General features: G+C 34.1%; 1 protein-coding gene across 14 annotated transcripts in view; it reads left to right on the top strand.

The window, feature by feature from the left end:
• HIVEP2 (HIVEP zinc finger 2) overlaps nt 1–23,798 on the top strand; it is a 186,774-nt gene that overhangs the window by 140,033 nt on the left and 22,943 nt on the right. For 12 of the 14 annotated variants that reach the window (XM_081045334.1, XM_081045345.1, XM_081045340.1 and 9 more), the window contains 2 exons: nt 14,134–14,228; nt 23,089–23,133. The gene's annotated coding sequence lies outside the window, so the exon portion shown is untranslated. The remainder of the gene's footprint in view (nt 1–14,133; nt 14,229–23,088; nt 23,134–23,798) is intronic. The other 2 variants (XM_081045336.1, XM_081045337.1) reach the window with 2 other exon arrangements.

Here is a 23,798-nt window from a genome sequence, read left to right on the forward strand (position 1 = left end):
GACAAAACTTTGTCTTTATAAGTACCAGGCATTGTTCTGACGATTTACACGTGGTATCTCATTTAATACTCACAACAACCTTCTGGCAAGAGAGAGTGAGTTAGGCAGAAAATTGCAACCCAGGTGAAAAACTACAACCGTCCTATTCCTTGGCTTCGTGCATTTTTCATGGGCTTGCCGATAAATCTAGGAAGTGAGAAATACTAACCAAGGTGTTTTAATCATAGCACTTGTATGATGCCTTTGATAGCAGGGAAAAGAGAACCTGACCCAAATTTTCTAAAGCAAAAATAGAAATATTTTTGGCTAATGATCCTCAACAGTCCCGGGGTAGACACTTTCAGGCTCAGCTTGATCCAGAGACTTGTGAAGCCTGCAGATTCTGGTTTCTTTGTGAGGATTCTTTTGGCTCTGTTCCCTCTGGTATCAGATTTGTCATTAGGCTGGCTCCTTTCATGGTACTAGTAGTGACAAAAGATTCCCGACTTCCTCTCCTCACCACACAAATCAAAGGAAGAGAGAATTTCTTGTGGCTGCTCAGAATGTAAATCTTTCTTCATGTTTGACAGTCACCACCTGTTGTTAGTGAGAAGCCCAATGCAATTATTTATAATACTTTTCTTGACATCAAATCACTACAGTAGGATAGGATCAAAGGGAAGAATTTTCCAGATATATGAGCATACTATTAATATTTGGATACACCAAATATTATGTATTTGATGTACATAATGTATACAATGTGTACAAATAATGTGTACAAATTATGTATACAATGGGAAAACTGTTATTCTAGAAGAAGAACTCTTTGTTTACAATTTTGGATGACATTATCTCCATTTACTATATAAATGATTTTTGCCTATTTTACTTTAAAATACTAATTACTGTCTCCTTAAAGAAAGTATTTCAGATTTACTACTTTTGATGAGTATTTTTTTTGTTCCATGGAGTGAAACCACTAGAACTAATTATTTTTTAAGAACTAATTATTTCAACTCAATTTGGATTTACTTGTGGAGATCAAGTTTAATTAATCCCTAAAAAATAAAAAAAAATTACCATCCAGAACTTTTAAGTGTAACTATTTTACATTCTGACCCTATTTTTATCTCACAGAAATTAAGCCAAATAGCAACATAGTCACTTGAAATTTTCTTTGAGATGTTCCTGTCACAGAAAATAAGCTGACAATATGAAAACTGTCCATTTATAGTAATCCCCTGGTGAAGAGGTACTATTTATAACAGTTTTCTATATGGTGTGCATATATTTTATAATTCTGAATACTATGTCCAAATTGTTTCTTTTCTCTTTTATTAATTTTTTTTTGTTTTGTTGTTGTTGTTGTTGTTTCTTATGAGTAAGGAGCTCCAGCCTCTTCTCCTTTTCTCCATGAGGAGAAAAGAAAAGGAAGGTCTATTTTATGAAACAAGTCATGGCAGAAGGAAATGAAGTAAGGGTTCCCACAGACTTGTTTATCATACTGTTTCTGCCCTCCTATGCACTTACCTCCAGTTTCTGGAAAATGGGTTCTATTGTTTGAAGAGAAGGGATTGTACTAGTTAAAAGGGCTATGATCAAAATACAGACATGTATTTTGTCTGTATTTTCAAAAGACATGAAGAGTGAACGTGCCACATATCTTCAAGGGCAGAGCCCTGTCATTTTTATGGATTTGGGTATCATTAAACAAAGGTGAATATTTAAGGGTATTAATGATTTCCCTACCCTACAATTAAGAAGACTAGTTTTCTTGGTTATCTAGTTATCTCCTCTCCCATTTACCAAAGTAACGGTTAATGTCTCATGTAGAAGGTACCAGGCACAGCTGAAATAATGCCCCTCTTGGCCTCTGGGTTGGATCCATTGTAATGCCCACACTAGATGAACAGTAAACCTCCCGAACTCTGCTGCATCTTCCCATTGCAGCTTAGCAGGACTTGCAGGTCTAGAGTCCTTCCCAGCCTTTCTCTATGGAAACTCACTATTGGATGGATACTAAAGGGTTTCTATTTAATGAATAAAATGAATGTTAGTTTGTTGCTGCTAGATGTGTATAGAAGAAGGTTGTGGCTGACCTGGGTTAACCATAAAATAGTCACATCTGTCTATTGAGCGAAAGCTTTCCAACTGGTTACTATGTTGATTGAACTTAGGTGTCCTCAGTGAAGTAGGAAGTGTTAGAGCTCAGACCTTTTCATTTCTTCCGTTTTAGCTTCTTTAGCAGTAAAATTGGTTTGTGCATTAGTATCATCATCATCAACAACAACAACAAGAATATCTACTATTTGATGATTTGAAATTGGCAGCCTACTTTCACAAGTCATCTGAATTTTTGGCTCACCAGGAGAGTGGTATAAAAGTGGGGCCAGCACCTTTATTATTCTCAGTCTACATATGAGTAAATAAATGCAAGTGCAGAGAAAGTAAGGGAACCACCCAAGGTCAGCCCATGGCAGAGGGGATCTTAAACCTATGTCTTCTGCCCACTGATCCCACACATGCTTTCTTAACTGGTTTATAGGATCCTTTGTGATCCATGGAAATAGCTATGTGTTTGGGAGACAGCGAGCCAGGGAACTGCTCGCTGATTGTGTAATCTTTGAGAAATTGCTTTGACAATTGCTTAACCTTTCTGAGCCTCAATTTCCTCATGGTCTTTGTATATTAGAAGGCTATTATGAGGCTGAAATGATAAGCTTTGAAAATAAAAGAATACACACACGCAAGGCATTATTAAAACATTTTCTTCTTTATATTATAATGCTAGTTGTCGATTAAAAGAAATAATCTGCTTGTTCAAATAATTTACACCCATGTTAAAAGCAGAGAGCAGATGCTGCAATAAAATTAGTTCTGGAACCTTATCTACGGCCCTTAATGAAATCAGAGAAAGCTTGATAAGTTAGAAAATATAATATATTTAATTTTGTAATCTGTGTTTTTATTTGCTTAATTGTTTTTGCTTACTTATTTATTTTTTTTACTTTTGTTTGTTTTCATGAGAAGCTGTGCTAAGGAAGAATTCTTCATACGATTTTTAAAGCAAATTCTTTTCCTGTCAGTGATATACCAGAAAGAATGAAAGTGAAATTCCAAATAACATCAAAAAATGTGGAGTCGATGAGAATTGTATAAATTAAGACCATTTATGGGCCCGCAGATTTTAGCAAGTTGCTTTCAAAGCTGAAACAAAAGTTGATTTATTTATTTATTTATAATTTTTTTTCAAGGTGAATTCTTTCTGGTTGCATTGTTTAAATTGTGTTCATTAAATTATTCACATCAGTGTGAAGAACACAGAGATTAAGTCCATATGCCCATATTGGATATTGGTCAGTGTTGACTGAAACCCAAATTATGAATCCCTAACACACATTCTCGAGCATTTGGCTCAATTTGAAAACACAGATCAAGTTAAATAACATATAATTGGTTAATCAAAATAGTACTGAACATGGTTTTTAGACTCCAATTCGTTGTTTAAAATTTTAGTAACATTTAGGATAGTTGATGCAGATACCTTAAAAGTAGAGGTTGATTTGAGACTTGAGATGCTTTCTGATCAAATGGATTCTAAACCTGTTAAAGTACATGTGTCCAAGTCTGATTTTATACCCTATGGGTATTCAACAAATGAAGCCATTCATCCTTTCAGTACACTGCACAGGATTTGTGTGTAAGATCTGCCAGGGTAAGTTATCTGTGTCCCAGAATATGTCAGATGCATTTACCATGTCTGCTGCTGAGCCTTGACAGTAGCTGGAAATTTGACCATGTTTCAAAGATAATATAATTTGACCATATGATTTCCATATCATTCATATGCAATTCCTTAGAGAAGGAAAAATAATTGCTGTTTCTCTTGAGTTGCATTATATGTACCTTTTCTGTTGTGTTTATGAAATCCTTTTTTTGCTTAGAATCAATACAGTTGAAAGCTGAAGGAAAATACCAACATTTGGGGGGTTTCCAGAGCACTTTTTGTATACCTGGAACCAATTAGTTTTCATAGTTGTGCTGCCCAAACATTATTGAAATATATAAATAGATTCAATTTTGGAAACAGTTCCCAGCTATATTTATTATGTCTTTTAAAACAGTCCCGATTACTGAGGTGTGTATGCTCACATATGAGTATGATGGGGAACAAAAGTAGGACTAGTACTTGAAGCTAGAAATGATGTTAGTGATCAGAATACATACCACAAAGGTCTAGATACTTCCTAGAGGAAGGCCCCAAATTAAGACCTTAGCTTTCCAGCCACCAACCTAAAGAGAGACACTTAACAGGCTTAAAAAGTAGTATGTATAAAGCCAGGTTTTCAGTAGGAATAAAATTTTCCTCGATCCTGACACCAGATACATTTCTCCCATGGGTCTTCACTTTAAATAGACAATTAAGAATTGTAAACCACAGGGCTCCTTTTAATGCTAAGTAAACTAGGATATGTGTAGCTACCTTGCCTTGTCCATAGTAGCAAGCAATGCATATTTTGGTAACCACTGAATTGGGGGGGTGGGAAATGTGGCATAGAATCATCGTCAATGCCCTTTGATAAATTATTGACTAAAACACTGGGGAAAAAAATCACCTCACTCACTAATGACATCATAAAAAGTGCATGTTCGGGCCATCAATAAATATTTCCTAAATGTTGGTAGAACGAAACACAGCACGATGATTACAGTGTTCTCCTTGAGGTAGTAATATAGATTTATGAGCTATGATATCATTAATTATTGTGTTCTTTTCCTCACAGGCATCCCCCTTCATCCCATTATCTTTTAAAAATCAGTTTATTGAGTACCTACTATGACAGGCATCCTGGTTACAACAACCAGGATTGGGAGAAATTATTGCTTTCATTTTCTGAGGGAAGACAAAAAGGATCAAAAACGTTAACTAAATTGTCTAAGATGACACAGCTACCAGGTATTAGAACTAGTGCAGGAGAATGGATTTCCTGACTGGGAATCCAATACTCTTATCAGTACACCTATTTTTCCTCATCTCAACAATTTTATTAAATTGTTTTGTAAAACTGTGTGAAATTATTGTATTAGTCTGCTCGGTCTACCATAACAAAATGCCGCAGATGGGTGGCTTAACAAAAAGTGATTTCTCACAGTTCCTGAGGTGAGAAGTCTGAGATCCAATGTCGGCAAAGCAGGTTTCATCCTGAGGCCTCTTCTCTTGGCTTGTAGGCAGCAACCACCTCACTGTGTGCTCACACAACCTCTTCTTTGTGTGCATGCTGAGACAGCTCTCTGATGTCTTTTCTTATGAGAACACTGGTCCAGTGGGATCAGAGCCCCACCCTTATGATCTCATTTAACCCTAATTCGTCCTTAGAAGCCCCATCTCCAAACATAGCCACACTGGGGGCTAGGACATCAGCATATGAATTTTGGGAGGACACAAACATTCAGTCTATAACGGTTACCAATTATGAGGAAGTTCCAGGTAGAGGAATGCAGTCAGGCACCCCTCCCTCATTCCTGTGCCTGCAGTGTGCATGATGGTCTCAGCCTAACTCAAGAACTTAGGTTAGTACCAGGGAAGGCTGAAGTGAGCCATCATTATCCAGTGCAATTGCCTCAAACTCTAGGTTGGCTCTATACCGTGGTACCATTTGGCATGGGAGTGATCAAAGCCCAGGCTAAGTCTCAGAGGGCAATTATAACCCATTATAATAACAACAATAATATATGAATACTTGCTATGTGCTAGACACTCTACTAAATGTTTGGCATTCATTGAATTTAATGTGTCATTGAATTCTCACAACTGAATGAGGTTGGTAGGTGATATTTGATGTTGCTACTTTCTTTATACTAAGATTTTCATGTTCACATAGCTAGCAAATGCTTGATCCATGATTTATTTGAACCCAGACAGTTTGACTCCAGTGCCCTAAATACTACCCCATTCCGCCCTTCTAGTTAGTGAGTAGACCAGCATCTTGATAGTCGTTGAGGTAAATGTACTCTGAGACTGCAAAAGGTTGGAATATTCATGAACAACCCCAAGGAGTGACTTTTTACATCTCAAGGGCCATTGTCAGCATTGTCCCACTTGTCTTGACCATCACTTAGCACAGCGGCAGAAATTTGTGGCTGTGTTGTCTCAATGCTTCACTTCTAATCCAGAAGTCACCTTTCTTTGTCCCTGGTCTTCACATTTATATTTTTGGCATAAGTATACATAGAATCAGCATCAAACGCCACAGGTCTTTAGCAATTAAAATGATCACTCCAATTAATAAGGAGGCAGGAAAGAAAGAATGTTTTTGGGTTCCCCTTTCTTTCCCACTTTTCCAAGAGTTTATTCTACTAATTATCTTATCACATCTTTTCCCCCTTAGCTTCAAGTCTTTTCTGTCTTTAAAAAACTCCCTCTCAATTTTGATTCCTTTTCAGGCTATATACATTTGCAGAAGTTTGCTCAAAAAGGAATGGAAAGGGATGATATGCAAGTGTGAACTCTCTAAAGTGTTTCTATGATTGTGGCAATCTTCTCCTTGGAATTTCTGATGGCTTTCACTGTCTACCAAATAAAGTTCCTTTACCATCTGCTACCACCTTTCCTCTCAGCCCTAACTCCCATTACCTCAGTATGCTGAATGTTCTAGACACACAGATTAATTCTTCAACATCCCTTGCTCTTCTCTATTGCACAATGATATGTTCACATTAAATGCTTTTCCTCTGCATTGCTACTTGCCAAATCTTAGCCCTCTTTCAACCTAAGATAGTGTTTCTTAAATGCAGCATTCCCAAGCAATCTCTTGTTTCTCTTGTTTTTGTACCCCCACAGTACCATTTTGTGCCTCTGTTGCTTTTACAACTTGTTTATATGGATTTTCCTACCACTAAACGACAAGTTATTTGAAGGCAGGAATCATGTTTTATTTATCTTTGAATTCTATATGTGTACATTACTTTTAATTCATAGCTGGTTAAGTGTCATTGAAATTGACTTAAATTATATGTGTATATGTTTATATTCAATTATATACAAACTTATATACAGAGGGTGCCAAAAATGTATATACAGTTTAAGAAAGGAAAAAACTGTATTAAAATTATAATACAATGAATGACGCTAATATTCATTTAACACTATCTTTTGAGCAAATGTCATACTACACATTGCTTGTAATTCAATTCAACTTTGGAAAGTAATAAATAGATAACATCTCTTCAAATGTGTATATATATTTTAGCACTATATATATACTATATATATATTAAATATATTTAATTATATATTATTAAATATATAAATATATATATTAAATATATAAATATATATATATATAAATATATATATATTTGGTAAACAAGAATGATATCTGGATTCTAACTCAAATAAATATAAAATTTGCACTGTGATAATATTTTGTTTCATTACATTATTATATGTAATAAGTTTTGGAAAAGAATGTCATTTGAATGAATGAATGGGCCAGTAGATGGAATTCTGGAATTGTCTGGCAAAATTTGACCAATAGGGTCTTAAAAACACCTGTCTGCTTCAAACGTATTTCTCTAGCCATAAACTTTGTAGGAAATGATATATTCCAAGATGAGGCTGAAAATATAAATGGCATTCAGTTTATCAAAGTGCCAGGAGAGTACCTGAATAACGACAAAGCATAGGAAATTATAAAGCTTTTCTTGTTACTTAATTTGGGTAAATCATGGCTTCCATTTTAACCATCTACCTCTGTTGAGTCTTACCTGGTTGTTCAAGCCCTTTTTGACCATATGGTTCCCTGAGTTATGGCAATAACTGATGTTCCAGTGATTTGCTGTGTACTAACTTTATGATCATTTCTAAACTACCCTGTCATTTATTTACTCTATTTTCCTCACCAATCTGGGACAGTGTTGAATCAAGATTTGCTCTTTGATTTACAGAGGTTGTATACGTCTTTACTGGCATGCAAGTCAATTTCTCCACTCTGTCAAAATTTTCAAGAGAGGAAATAGAATTGATGATTTTAGCAGCTCAGTTATTAGGGGGGGTTAGACCCATTTGATTAGGTTATATGACATGTCATAGGCCTTGTCTTGATTTCTTTTTGAGAGATCTTTTCATTGTGTGTAGACCTAATGTAGGGAGACAGAGACAATTTTTTTTTTCATCACAACTGAGAATCACTTGTATCGTGAAATATGGAATGCAAGTCAAGTTTTCAGCTGTGCTTTTATTGGTTTTGGTATGATTTATATTGATGTGGGAAGCTCTTCTTTCCTAAGAGATGGATTTTCCTTCAGGCAAGGTAAACCTGTTTTATGTATACTTACGAATATAATGCATATTTTGTGATTTGATTTCTCCATTTTCTTTGTTATATAATCTAAAGTGAACTTTGACCTTTATTTGTGCTAATCTTGGCATATCCAAGAGTAAAAGGAAAGTTGGAGAAAACATCATGACCTTGTTTATGTATACTTATGGCAACCAAACAGTAAACATAATCACTGTAAAAGATAAAACTTGAGAAAACAACACATTGGAGTTACGACTTTGTTATGCCATATTTCTCATTAGAGTAGCAGTCAAAAAGTCCTTCTTTGGTTTTATCCTCCAAATATTTAGTTAAAGAGTAGATATTTAAGATAGCTTGGCAAGAAGTAGTTACGTACCTGCCGTAATAACATTAAGGCATAGAATAAAGGGAACTGAAAGGAAGGAAAGAAAAAAATTAAAAATAGGAATGTAAAAATAAAAATGTAGCACAAATGAGAAAACAAAAAAAGATTTTAAATTATATAAAACATCTAATTGGCCTTGTCCTTTTGCAAAAACAAGGCAACATACACCATTCTGAAGAACTAGTGTCTGTTGAGATGCAGTTACTATATCTTCAGAGGTCTCCATGGTGAAATCTTGATATGAACCAAAGGGCTTATCTCCATTGACTCTCAATGAAGGAGTTTCCCTTGCTTTGGGGAAGATGATCTCATGTCTTGACTTAAAATATTTACTTTAAAAAGTTTTTCATTATAACAGCATAAGAAGCTTGACAACAGAAAACAGCTTATGCTGAAAAATGATTGAGAATTAAATACTTATTTTTGTTTTGGATATTAAATAATGTACCACTTGTAAAATTGATCATTTTGACAACTAATTTTGCTATCATTTATTAATTTTGGAAAAATTAATATTTTCATTGAACTTATTTTATTTTCTATAAAAACTGATAAATAGTTCAATGGAGCTTTGGTTTGTAGCTATTGTTATTTTCTGTTTGATTAGCTTTAAAGTATGGATGATAAATGTCTTTGCTCATTCTAAGTTCAATATCATTTATTATTCATTTTTCATTCCTTTACTCATTCAATCAGTTTCTGTAATAGGGCCAGGTTAATAAACTTTCAATAAGAAGTAGCACGGATAGTGGAAAATATAATTGACTTGGAAGTTTGAAGACCTGAGCTATAGCCCAGAGCCATCATAATGACCTCTGGATCCTTAAGCAAGCCTTTTGACTTCCTTGGTTCTCAGCTTTTTCTTCTGTTAGATGATGGATTCAATAATTTCTAAAACCTTTCATAATCCTAAATTCCCCCTGTACAATTTAGAATAAACTCAAAAGCTAATGGTGATAGAATCGAATAATTTGCTCCTAAGCAAGTTAGTTAGATATGACTTATTTCATGTCAAACATGTGATCAAGAAAGCAAATCTCAGTTACAGCTATAGTCTTGGAAAACATGACATGTGTTTAACAATACACGTGGGGGGAAATTTGCATTGCCAATACCAAATGATCACAGCCCAGATGCAGAGTAAGGACTAGTGAGCACTATACGATCCTGAATCATCAAAGAAAGATTAAATTATGTTTAGGAGACTGTAATTAACTCAAGGAGAAGGCTAATGTGCTTTGGAAAATAATCACTAGCAGATGTTAAAACAAAAATATTTTCTCTGTGGTCTTTACCTAACCATGAGGTTGTATTAACTAGAACGTTTTATTCCCTAAGCATCCCCAGAAACCAAAATTTCACCACACTAAAATAAAGTATATGCAGCTAGAAAGAAACTGGAATGATAGTCATATTTTTATGTCATCTGACAAATGTATTTTAAATCTAACACTGAGAACTGTGTACTTTTGTGTATTAGCATGCATAGTTTTCTTTAAAATTTGCTCAGTCTTATTGCCCCTCTAAAGCCTTTCCTAATTCTCATGATAGGATTGACCGGAAGTTCCCTCTTTTGTTATCTTCCTATACTGTGTTTATATTTATGTCAACTTACCTGTTTAAAATGTCTCCCTTCTAGGCTCTGATCTCTTAGATGCAGAGCTTGCCTTTTCTCTTTTTGTGTTTTGTAAACCTAGCCCATTTTCTGGCACATAGTATGAATTCATTCAATACATGTCTAAAAGGGTTATAAAACAGTCAGAAACTCTAGTTAAGGAGGCTTAAATTACAAACACTAATTCATATGTATGCACTTTCTTTGTTTTTAAATAGTGTTAATTTACACAGTGCTTTGTTTTGTATAAGTTCTGTGCTCCAACACTGACTACCTGCTGAGATGCAATAACAGACCAGAGGTAGACCTGGGGAATTTTTATAGGCAGTTTCCAGAACCAGAATCCTAAGCAACATGGCAAAGTAGGTGAGTTTTGACTCAGTTTACCCCAGCCCACTCTTGGAAAAATCCCTTTTCCCATACACATATTTGACTTTTCAAAGCCTTCTGTCTTGTTGTCTCAAGTCTTTTATCTTTCAGTACTCTTCTCCCATCTTTACCTACTTCTTTTGAATCTCTTCTCCTTTCTGTAAATAAAAATATCTCTTCTCTGGAGTATGAAGAGTAGTGTTCATTATTTTCAACGTCATACTTAAACACTCCTTTTAACCAAGAAATATAAGGGTCATATCTTATTTCCAGGTTCTATTTGCCGTTTTTTGTAGAGTTGATGCAAATAATTATTATTTTTAATCGTGATAACTCTGACTTAAATCATAACTGATTTAGCTTGTAAGCTCTTCTACTAAGATTATGATCTATTGTATATTCGTTTAACTTCAGAAGAAACAAGAATGATGGAAAGTACTTATATTTGCATGGGAAGTTTGTCAATGAAACATTAACCTCTTGCAAAACTCATCAAAAAATCATATCATTAAACCATAACTTGTCTTAAAATAATTTGGAAGAATAGAGAATTGAAATAATAGAGAATCCTACCAACAATGGATATTTAAAAAAACTCTCTTGCACTGTCTGTCTGCCTATCTACCTATCATCTATCTGTTTGTCTGTCTATCTATCTATCTATCTATCTATCTTTCTATCAATCAATCATCTATCCATTTAATCATAGCTCAACATGAACCTTGCTTTGCTTTGATAATAACCTATAAACATCCAAGAATAAATATCTAATGCCAAGAGTTTTTCCCCTTAGAGTAGAAAGGCTGAGAAACCACTGAGATAGAAACGGTAATACTCAAATTTTCAATTGTTTATTACAAACAGGAGATGGAGGGTTGGAAAATATGTTTAAGGAACTGTCTTGCAAACCTGCAGGTGACAGAAGTTTCAGTCTGTAGTTTGTTAGTAAGTGAAAGATAATTTCCATCTCATGTTTAGGAATGAATTTTAAATGATTTGGAGATATTTAACAAGATCTGTTAACATTATTCTCTGAAAACTTGTTAAGGTTTCATTGCATGGTGCTTTCTCATGTATCTAATAACCTAAAAGTAAAGGTAAAGAAATGAGTATCTCTCCTCTTCCTTTTGTTCCATTATTTAATAGTATACTATTGAACTGTTGGTTTCTAAGGAACAGAAGCATGAGTTGTCATACTACATTCTCAAGAGCTGTTTGAGGAAAGATTTTTATTTTGATGAAGAAGGTGAGGCACAAAAATTCACTTAGAGTTAATGCAAAAATAATTTTCAGAGATGGTTGTCTCCATGTCTTTATTGTAATAGTAACAATAATTACCTCCCTTGTGGAAGCCATGACTGATTCGAATTTGTAACAAAATGACTTGTCCAAAATAGCTGAAATTGGTATCATTTCTTTCATGTTAATATCATCTAAATCTTTGCTTAAAAATCATACTAATTACCTGGAAGTTTCTGTGAGGTAAGACATAAGTACAACATTATTACCATTGCTTTTTGGTTCTTCAAAGGAAAGCCAAGCATTAAACAATTTTTCAATCTCTTATTGACTGAAAAGAGGTATCTTCTAAAATTCCAGATATATGTGCATGTCGTGAGATGAGTGTTTTCTATTTCTAGTAGCCGTAGTCCGAGAAAGTAAGACTGGAAAACCACAATCAGAACTGGGAACATTGCCCTGTCAGCTCTGTTTTGCCTGTGGAAGCTGTTAGTAGGAATGATGATTTGGGGGTCTGGGAATGGTTGGATGCCTGTTTATAGTTGCTACACATTTGGAAGGAGTGGGGGTCAGTGTTGGCCTCCTGTGGACTATGCTCTCCTTTTCCCTTCTTACCTCTTAGTTCAGTTACTATGGAATTGCCAATCACAGGTAGTCACTGAATAGTGCAAGTTATTGTTCCCTATAAATAGCTGTATCTATAGAATTTTGGCCCATTTGTGTCTTGGGTGAATTTTGCTCTGAGTGCAAAATAGCTCAGTGATTTATTCATTTTTCCTGAGGATGCCATGCTTTACTTCAGCTTAGGTCATATATCCAAGGTACAGTTGTGGTGTTTTATTAAGCACTTTAACTTGATTTTTTTTAAAAATAGGTGCTATTTGGTTTGTTAAAAATATAGTTAATTGTTAATTATCTTATAGAACATATATGTCTTATTTATTTATTTATTTATTTATTTATTTATTTATTTATTCATTTATTATTTTCTTAGGGCACTGCCCCTGTTCCTTCAGTGTTTAATCAACCATGCACTTTGGCTTTGATGAAGCATTCAATTTTGAAAATAGTTGAACTTATCAAGTGTCATTTTAAGTGCCAGCAAATGGTTGATTTGAGACAAGAAGAACAAAGTTTAGAAAAGAAAATAAATCTAGCATTCACTTAATAATTTGCCCTTTGCAGCAACAGAATCTTATCTGACCACCCACATTCATCTGGTTGCTGACGTGGTTCTTGCTTCAATTGCAGGAGCTATTTTTTACCTTTTGTGTCTTTTGAGGAACCGAGTGGGCCTACTTGCTTATAATGATTCATGTCTTCAAATGCACATGGTGTCCTGAAGTGCTACTGCAGTAGCGTGTAGGAAGGAGGGGGACAATTAAAGCAGGCTGCTTCCTTTAAGCACTTTGAATGCTCTCATGAACTGGTAGTGGATTAAGGCATGTTTTAATTGTCATGTCTTGATGCTTTAGCCCTTCCTATGAGACAATAACTTGTCTGGAAGAAAGAGCAGTGTTTTCGAAAAACAACATATATACAATGACCATCTAGGGCTCATGTAATATTTTTATATGGGCCTTTTATACTGGGAGAAACCATTCTAAGATGGTTGATTGATGAATCTGTTTGGATTAAGTAGTTTGACTGACCTTCCATGCATTTGTTTGGATCAGACTTGGATAAATATTAATGCTAAGCATGAAAAAGTCCCTTTCTTTGTCACTTCCTAGCGTTTGTTAAGTATCAGGATTTTACTTTGGTTGTTTACGGTTTCCTATTTTAAAAATTAATTTTAGCATAGAATATAACATTGCTGAAATAAACTATAGAAAATAATTTGCTGCAAGGATCTGAGACTTCATCCCGTGGAGTGTGTAGCTGGTGACACACCAAAAGTTTTTTGTGAAAATCTTAGCTTTAAAGCAGAACTGTGTCATGGACTACAGAGGAGTAATTTCTAGTTCCAATACACTAAGTTTTAACTCTAATATTATCCTCCTGATTAGTTCTACTTTTGCTGTTACAGGCAGTTCTCTTTTCATACAAGTATTTATTCCAAAGATTTAAACTATGTCAAAAGAAAGGAAATTATTTTCTTGGGCAAAAAAGTCTTCTTGACAGATCCAATTCCCCCCCCCTTTTTTTCCTTAAGGGAGGCAGTCTCTGTGAAGAATAAGCATGCCTATTAAATTCATTATAAGTGTCATCATTTTAAAAATCTTCTTGTTTATTTTTAGATTCCCCGAAGTTGTGCGTTAGTTCCTGTGGGGACAGTTGGCATCGTGGAAGGCAAAGACAGTTGTGATGCAGTTTTGTGATATGATGATAACAGGTTAATAACTACAATTTATTATTTTATTCTGTTGTTTTTACATTTAACTTGAAAAGTGGTTTTGGCTGACTATGTATCCATATGTAAACTGACTTTGTCATCAAGTCTGGGAGGAAGCTATGTACATGCCACTTAGAGAGAAAAGTGGTGTAAAGGTTTGGTTTTATTTTGTTTTTCATAATAGACCAGTTTCAAATATAATGCCCTTAATTGAGATAGCTTCATTTAAAGAGAATTTCTTCTGGTGAAGTTTATTTTCATGTAATATTCTACTTAGTAGTAAATCCTAATTACTTTTGCTCTATAATGGGAAGACATTCCACTAGAAAACCAAAATCGCAGTTGTAAAAAAAAATTGCAAGAATATTATGATGAACTATTAAAAGTAGCATACCATAGTCAAAATAAATCATAAATATTTTGATTAAATATGCAAACTATACAAAGATCTGCAATCATGTCCTCATTGTAACCAGTGTGGAAAAAAACATAGTTCAGTTTTCCATCAGGTTTTAAATATCAAATTAGATTTTGATGTATGTCACATTAGAGGGTGATTGTTGTAATATTTTTACTTTGCTCCAAAGTTTCTCTGAATTGCTTGGCAGGGTTTTATATAATATACAGTAGCTTCCTCACGTTGGCGACTTGCTCATTTTAGGGAGAACTGAGGTTGTTATGGGAATTTTTACTAATCAAAGAAGCATTTATAATGAATTTGGCTCTCAGGAAGGTGACTTTTTTAAAAATCATCCTGGGGAAATAAGTCTGGATTCAGTTGGACTCTGGCATTCACCACGGTTTTTTTGTAGATCCTTTTTCCCCTCATCCAGTACTCATATGCGGTAGTGACTTGTAGGCCATCATTGTGAAAGCAGCAGTGCTCTGAGATGCTCATGTATTTCTTAAGATACTTTATGCTTTATCTCTGGCATTTGAAAAGCAAATAAGTGGAGATGGCCTCTAAAATAATTACTATCATAAGACATATATTTGCTTACAAGTGTAAGACCGACAAATTCTCAGGAAAAGACCAAATATCCATTTTCATTTTTAAAAAGTTTTATTATTAAAATTTTGGAAGTAGAGAGGTAGTGTTTGTTGCCAGTCATTGTATCTATTTAGCCATCCATTATTATTTAGGATGTTATTATTTAATGCTCACTTGACTTTTGCCACCACTCAAGTAATGATTAATTTCCTGAGGTAAAGTTTTTTCTAAGATAATGTTTTTCTAAGCAAAGGATCCCAGATTGACAACCCTGGATACTGTAGGCCTTTATTCATCTGCAGAGCAAACCTGCCTTCCTGCCAATCCCACCCAGCTGTTATCCTGAAGAGACCTCTGTGAAGGTCTATATGGGAGGCTGTTTCTGTGCCTTTCCTTTCAGGGCCTGCCTGAGGAAATTATGTAACTGTTTGCCAGATTTATTTGAGTGGGACGTGAAGAGTGGCCAAAGGGGAGGGCATGCATTTAGAGAAATGGCAACTCTTCCATGCAGTATATTGTTTCCTTTTCTTATGCTCAGTTCCTTTAGCTCCATTGCACTGAAATAGCCATGCAGTAGGTAGTACCTTTGTCAACACTCCCCCTTTCTAAAAATTGTGTTGAGCCTGTTAGATAACATCTGTCTTTACTGACTGAAGGACACCTATCAGCTGGAGTGTCATCCACGGGAAACCCAAAAGTCGCATCCTCTGGCAAAATATCTTACTGCCTTTGTAGCACTCAAAGACATTAGGGGAAAATTTTAGATGTGCATGTGAAACTGTGTTTGGAATAACTCTCCTTTGTTGGCAATGGGTGCCAAAAATGGCTTTGCGTGGGTCTGGTTACCATAAAAAGAAATCTCAGAGAATGAAATGATAACTGGCTGTTTTCATATGAGAATTGCTGTCATACTGCATTTTTTAAACATATCAATTGATTGGGAATTTGCTTTTAACACACAATTAGAGAACATGAAAAATGAAATACATCTACGAAGGCATAGAAGAGTAATGTAACTATAATTAACCACATTACTATAGATCTTTATAGCGCCAAATAGATCTTTATTGAGGAAATTAAACTAAAATCGCAGGTATATACAATGGTACATTTGATGGTTTATAATAGTATTATGAGGTCCAAAGTAACTATTTCCCTATCTATAAGCATTTTCATACATTTAAATAATAAAACACAAGCTCAGAAACTCATACTATTGTTGGTAGAGTTAGATTCTTAAGTAAAAGCATCACAAAAAAACAAATGTGGTTATCAAATCTTGTATTAAACTTTGAAATCCTTATGGTTTTGAAAGTGAACTTTTTCTTTTTTTAAAAATTTATTTATTGGGGTGACAATTGTTAATGAAATTACATAATTTCAGGTGTACAATTCTGTATTACATCATCTATAAATCCCATTGTGTGTTCACCACCCAGAGTCAGTTCTCCTTCCATCACCATATATTTGATCCCCCTTACCCTCATCTCCCTCCCCCCACCCCCCTTACCCTCTGGTAACCACTAAACTGTTGTCTGTGTCTATGAGTTTTTGTTTCTCATTTGTTTGTCTTGTTTTTGGTTTATATACCACATATCAGTGAAATCATAGGGTTCTCTGCTTTTTCTGTCTGACTTATTTCGCTTAGCATTATACTCTCAAGATCCATCCATGTTGTCACAAATGTTCCTATATCATCTTTCCTTAACGCCGAATAGTATTCCATTGTGTATATATACCACAATTTCTTTATCCATTCATCTATCGAAGGACATTTTGGTTGCTTCCATGTCTTGGCCCCCGTAAACAAAGCTGCAATGAACATTGGAGCACACGTGTCTTTATGTATAAATGATTTCAAATTCTTTGGGTAGATACCCAGGAGAGGGATTGCTGGGTCATATGGTAATTCTATTTGTAATTTTTTGAGGAACCTCCACACGGCCTTCCATAGTGGCTGCACCAGTCTGCATTCCCACCAACAGTGTATGAGAGTTCCTTTTTCTCCACAGCCTCTCCAACACTTGTTGTAATTTGTCTTGTTGATGATAGCCATTCTGACTGGGGTGAGGTGATATCTCCTTGTGGTTCTTATTTGCATTTCTCTGATGATTAGTGATGTTGAGCATTTTTTCATATGTCTATTTGCCATTTGTAAGTCCTCTTTGGAGAAATGTCTCTTCAGGTCCTCTGCCCATTTCTTAATTGGGTTGTTCGTTTTTTTGTTGTTGAGTTTCATGAGTTCCTTGTATATTTTGGATATTAGACCCTTATCGGAGGAACTGTTTGCAAAAATCTTCTCCCATTCAGTCAGTTGCCTCTTTATTTTGTCGATGGTTTCTTCTGTTGTGCAGAAACTTTTAAGTTTCATATAGTCCCATTTGTTTATTTTAGCTTTTACTTCCATTGCCATTGGAGTCAAATTCATAAAATGCTCTTTGAACCCAAGGTCTATAAGTTTATTACCTATGTTTTCTTCTATACAGTTTATTGTGTCAGGTCTTATGCTTAAGTCTTTGATCCATTTTGAATTAATTTTGGTACATGGTGACAGATAACAGTCCAGTTTCATTCTTTTGCACGTGGCTATCCAATTCTGCCAGCACCATTTATTGAAGAGGCTGTCTTTCCTCCATTGTATGTTTTTAGCTTCTTTGTCAAAAATTATCTGTCCATATTTATGTGGTTTTATTTCTGGGTTCTCAATTCTATTCCATTGGTCTATGTGTCTATTTTTCTGCCAATACCATGCTGTTTTGATTATTGTAGCCCTGTAGTACAAGCTAAAGTCAGGCAGTGTGATACCTCCAGCATTGTTCTTTTTTCTTAAGATTGCTTTGGCTATTCGGGGTCTTTTGTGGTTCCAAACAAATCTGGTGATTTTTGTTCTATTTCTTTAAAAAATGCCATTGAGATTTTGATGGGGATTTCATTAAATCTGTATGTTGCTTTGGGTAATATGGCCATTTTAACTATGTTGATTCTTCCAATCCAGGAACATGGAATGTCTTTTCATTTTTTTGTGTCATCTTCAATTTCTTTCAAAAATGTCTTACAGTTTTCAGCATATAAATCCTTCACATCCTTGGTTAAGTTTATTCCTAGGTATTTTGTTCTTTTTGCTGCAATTGCAAAAGGAATTGTTTTTGTATTTCTTTTTCTGAGATTTCATTGTTAGTATGTAGGAATGCAATGGACTTTTGTAGGTTGATTTTGTAGCCAGCAACTTTACTGTATTCGTTGATTGTTTCTAACAGCTTTTTGGTGGAGTCTTTAGGGTTTTCTATATATAGCATCATGTCATCTGCAAAGAGTGATAATTTAACTTCTTCATTGCCAATTTGGATGCCTTTTATTTCTTTCTCTTGCCTGATGGCTCTGGCAAGGACTTCCAACACTATGTTGAAAAGCAGAGGTGATAGGGGACAGCCCTGTCGTGTTCCTGAACGTAGAGCAAAGGGCTTCAGTTTTTCACCATTAATTATGAGATTAGCTGAGGGCTTGTCATAGATGGCCTTTATTATGTTAAGGTATTTTCCTTCTATACCTATTTTATTAAGTGTTTTAATCATAAATGATATTGTATCTTGTCAAATGCTTTTTCTGCATCAATTGATATAATCATATGATTTTTGTCCTTTATTTTGTTTATGTGATGTATCACATTGATGAATTTGTGGATGTTGAACCATGTTGTGTGTGCCCCAGGGATGAACACCACTTGGTCGTGATGAATAATCTTTTTAATGCATTGTTGTATTCGATTTGCTAAAATTTTGTTTAAGATTTTTGCATCAGTATTCATCAGAGATACAGGTCTGCAGTTTTCTTTTTTTGCGTTGTTCTTACCAGGTTTTGGTATCAGGGTAATGTTGGCCTCATAAAATGAGTTAGGGAGTACTGTCTCTTCTTCAATTTTTTGGAAGAGTTTGAGCAGGATTGGTATTAGATCCTGTTTGAAGGTTTGGTAGAATGAAAGTGAACTTTTTCTAAGTATAAGTTGAGGAGAGCAGCCAAGTGACTTTTGAATACTCCTGACTTTTTCCTGGTAAGGAGAGAGTCACGCCATGTCCTGTGATAGACCTGTGGCACACACAAGTTACATTGCAAAGTTTTTTTTTTCAGTTTCCAAGATAAAGCAACTCATGAAAAGAAATTCATGAAAAGAGTCCATATTGTTAATGGTTCATGAATATGATCAGTAAATTCCCCAAAGCATCCATCATTCGTTTTCTCACTCCTCTACCTTTCTCTATATGCCTCAGAAATTTCGAGAGAAAGTGATTTTATGGATAGCGGTTAGTGTTGGAGAGATTATCCTTATATATATTTAAAATCTAATGCAAAAGGTTCATGTGAAAGAGGAGTGATTTCTAATTTTCAAGTAAAATGAGGTTGGTGCAAAAGTTATTGCGGTTTCAAAGGTTAAAAATAATTGGGGAAAAAAATCGCAATTACTTTTGCACCAACCTAATATTTTTAAGCTTTTTACTGAAGTGAAAGTTAAACGTTACAGTTCAGAGGAATGCAGATGTAGACCAGAGAAATCCCTGGTACTGCTGGGACCTCCAGCTCCGAGCTCTTCCTGAATGACCTACTCTTCCTGAAGGGAGCGTGGCTTCGGGTGTCATCTAATTTCGTGATAAAATGGTAGGACATCTTAGGCAGACATGTCTTAGATATTTAAAAGGAAGAGATTTTGTGGATAGAAGCTATTTTCACAATTGAGTTATGTGTTTTTTACCACGGTTAAAGTTTTGAATTTAAAAATTTTCTGGAAAATAAATGCTATTGGAACATAGGATGGCATTATGTTAATATCAGCAAAAGTGATTTTTATTTTTTCAGTAAAATAGTAGATATGACTTTTTCTGATTACTCCCCTTTTCCTAACATTTATACCCAACAACAATTGACTAAATGTTTTAGATCATTCTTGTTCTGACCATTAAATATCTGCTTTTGAATTTTTATGTAAATCAACTTTTTTCATCTTCTGATCTATTCTTTAACAAAATATTATTGCTATTTTTGTACGAATTTTATTTGATGCATCTCTTTTCTATGCTATGTCATTAGTGGATAACTATTGTATATACTTTTGTTTAAGGTGTAAGCATTTTAATTTATTACTGTAAACTATAAAAATTAAAAACATCTGCTTTATAAAGGTATTACCTCATTGCTCAATGAAAATATTGTATTCTATTTAATTATTAAATATATTATTCCAGTCCTGTTTTTCATATAATTTTACTTACTTGTTTAACTTGAAGTCTATACTTTAAGCAAAATTATAATTATGTGTAAACCAATGGATGGAAAGTAATCCTATCCCTAATTTTTACTTGTGAATGAAATTTTTACTTTCCTTAAAAGTAATGCTTTCTAGAGAACAAAGTAAAAGAGTTGTTTGTCATGAGAATTTATCGTGTTCTCATAAGGAGCTGTCCTCATTAATACCTCTATATACTCATTTTGAGCATTATTTAAATTATGGATTTGTTTGATTTCTAGGAAATGGCATGTTGGGCCCAATTTCTTCACCACAACCATACAAAACTGATATATTCTGCCAGTACCATGAAAAATTAAAGCATTGGAAATATTGAAGTCAAGTGAAAATATTTAGGAAAAAGTATTATTGAAGATATCGGATTGTTTTGAGTTGTGATAAAATTTAACAGCAGAGGTGGATGGGAGAGGTGAAACCTCATGGGCTTGGAAGTCAGCCAAACCTGGAGTTGATTTTGGTTCTGACACTCAGCCTCCCTAAGTGTAATTCTCAGCTGTAAAATAGGTGTAATAACACTTATTGCATAGGGTTGTCATGAAGATCAAGTAAGATAATGTATATGAAGTTTTATATCAGTATCCAGTGCACAGTAAATGCGTAATAAAAAACTATTATCACTGTTTACTAGCAATGGAACTGTATGCATAGATCAATACCATGGTAAAATATTAAATATGAAAAGTCACTTAGAAATTATTCAGGTCAGGCTCTGACTCCTAGTTAAGGAAATAGTTGCAAATGTTTCTGTCTTGAATTGAAAATACACTCTACTTCAATTTTAGAGGGTGTAATTCACCTCTGAAAGTCTGACAGAGGTTGTGTCTATAAGAAATATTTAGTTGATTAAGTTAAAATGTTAGTGTGTTTGAGTTTGACATTCTGTATTCTTCTTGTTAGCATGATTGTTGGACCTAACTGAAGAAGTAAATCTGCATTGACATATTATGTAAATTTGCATTGAAGTATTGAGGCCATCACTTGTCTTTCAATTTTTGCCTTATTACCTACTGAGGGATGTATAGAAAAATCACTATGGGGGAAAACTTCAATCCAGTAGTAAAACTTTTTACGTATATTATGTATATTACATATATTACATATATTACGTACATATATTACGTACATATTACGTACATATTATAAACCAAAGTTATTATGCTTGTTGTTTAGTTTTTCCAATGACTGCTTTACAAATCTATATGGCTCTAATCAAGACATCTTAATTACAGATGTCTTGCCACACGTATCTGGTGCTACTGATTTCTCATCCAAAAGACCTATTGTTCCTGTGGGAATTTCCATGTTCCTTTTCCTTTTCTAAGCATAACTGCTATTATGATCATCATAGTAGTATTCTGTATTAGGGAGCAAATTGGACACACAAGTGAGACTGGTATTTGTTTTAGTTTGAGAAATTGTAGTACATTTACATCTTTTGTCTTAATGAATATTTTATTAAAAAGATAAACACTCTTGTGTTAAAAGAAAATAAACAAAAGTAAAAACACCAAAGTCATAAGATGAAAAGTAGAAATCCCTCCCTGCCACTCCCCCTGACTCCCTGGTACTTACTTCTTTAATTTTACTAGTGTTAAAAGCTGTTTGGCATCCTTGAAGAAATTTTCTGCTTCTTGTCTGCTTTTCTTTTACACAAAGGGGATTATTAAATACATCCTAAGGTGCAGTAAACATTTTTGCATTCAATGTTACTCTCTTCTGTACGAGTTTCTATATCGGTACTTATAACTGTACTTCATTTTTTAAAAAAATGACTGAGTTTTATGGTGGAGCCATAATGTATTTAAGCAATCTTTGTATGCATATCTTTGTGCACTTGTGAAGGTATATCTGTAAGGATATATTTCCAGTCATGGAATTTCTGGGCCAAAAGTCATGAGCTTTCTTAGTTTGATAAGCACTGCCACATTACCGATCAAGGAAACATCTCAGCTTTCATCATAATTGGTACAATTGAGCATTAAAGTTCTCAGAATCCTCTGGGTAATACATTGGCCATTTGCTTAAGGAAGCTGAGTGTTCACTTAAAATCTAATAGTTTCTACGTTGTCAGGTTTTCTTCCTGAGTCATTCACAGTCATCTAGAGGACTCCTTTATTTGCTGTGATGCATGTTTTCTAAAAAGGAAACTTATTCATTTAAATGTTCAAACCTATAGGTTCAATAAAAAATCCCGCTATTCTAAACGTTTTACTATGTAAGATGTTAGAACCAGGCTAATTGTGGCAAAAAAAAAAAAAGAAAAACAAGGTGTTTTGATATAATAATTTTATACCTTAGAAAATATTATTCTGAAGTTTTTATAACTTTTTCTTTTTGAATTCAAAGAGTTTTGGACACAGTGTCAATAATAAAGTTTACTGCTTTAATGCAGTGTATTCTAAAAAGTTACTTGCTGGGTTTTTGTTGTGTTTTTGTTTTTGTTTTGTTTTTTGGCACATAGCATTACGAGCTCTCTATATAATGAACTTTAAATTGACAAATTGACATTTGTATACAGAAATGCTGCAGTTTAATAGAACAATTTTTCCTAACGGGATTTATTTTCCACCCAGGTAGCGTCAAGACAATCATGCTCATGAGAACTCTAAACCAGTCAGGTAATCATTACATTTTTAAACTGTCCCCAAAATACGTCTTGCTTATGAAGGTTTTATAATTGTTTTTTTAGATTCACTTTCCTTCCTTTTCCAAAGTTCTGTAACAAACTTTGATTCTTATAGCCTTTGTCTAGCTCTACTAAGCACTGCTTTTAAGCTATAAAATATATTTATATTGCATATTGTATATTATGTTATGTATTTATATATTTATATATCATATTTATATAATTATATATTTATAAATATATATTTTGTATTGTCTATAAAATGTATCTACATAGAGAAATATGTAGTATACTTCAGCATGCAAGTCATAAAACTTGGTTAGGAATAGCTCTAAATTTATATTAATGAAGGCTTAAAAAATACTATGATTTTATAAAAAATATTTATCAAATGTTTTTCTTTAAATTCTTTTTTAACCAAAATTAAGGTGTATTTAAGAGAATGACCACAATTCAAGCATTGAAGAGATTTATGCTTATGACTTAATGTTAAGCTTGATATTAATATCCTTTAATTGTGGAATTAATATAACAGCTATAAAAAGAATTCCTTGGAGTAAAAGTCATTTTCAATTTATCCAATTTCTTGTTGGTTAGTTTGGATTGGTTTTGGTTTCTTACTTGATAACTGTTATGAAAATCTCTTTGTATTTCCTT

This window comes from Rhinolophus hipposideros (assembly GCF_964194185.1).
Source record: "Rhinolophus hipposideros genome assembly, chromosome: 3".
NCBI lineage: Eukaryota > Metazoa > Chordata > Mammalia > Chiroptera > Rhinolophidae > Rhinolophus > Rhinolophus hipposideros.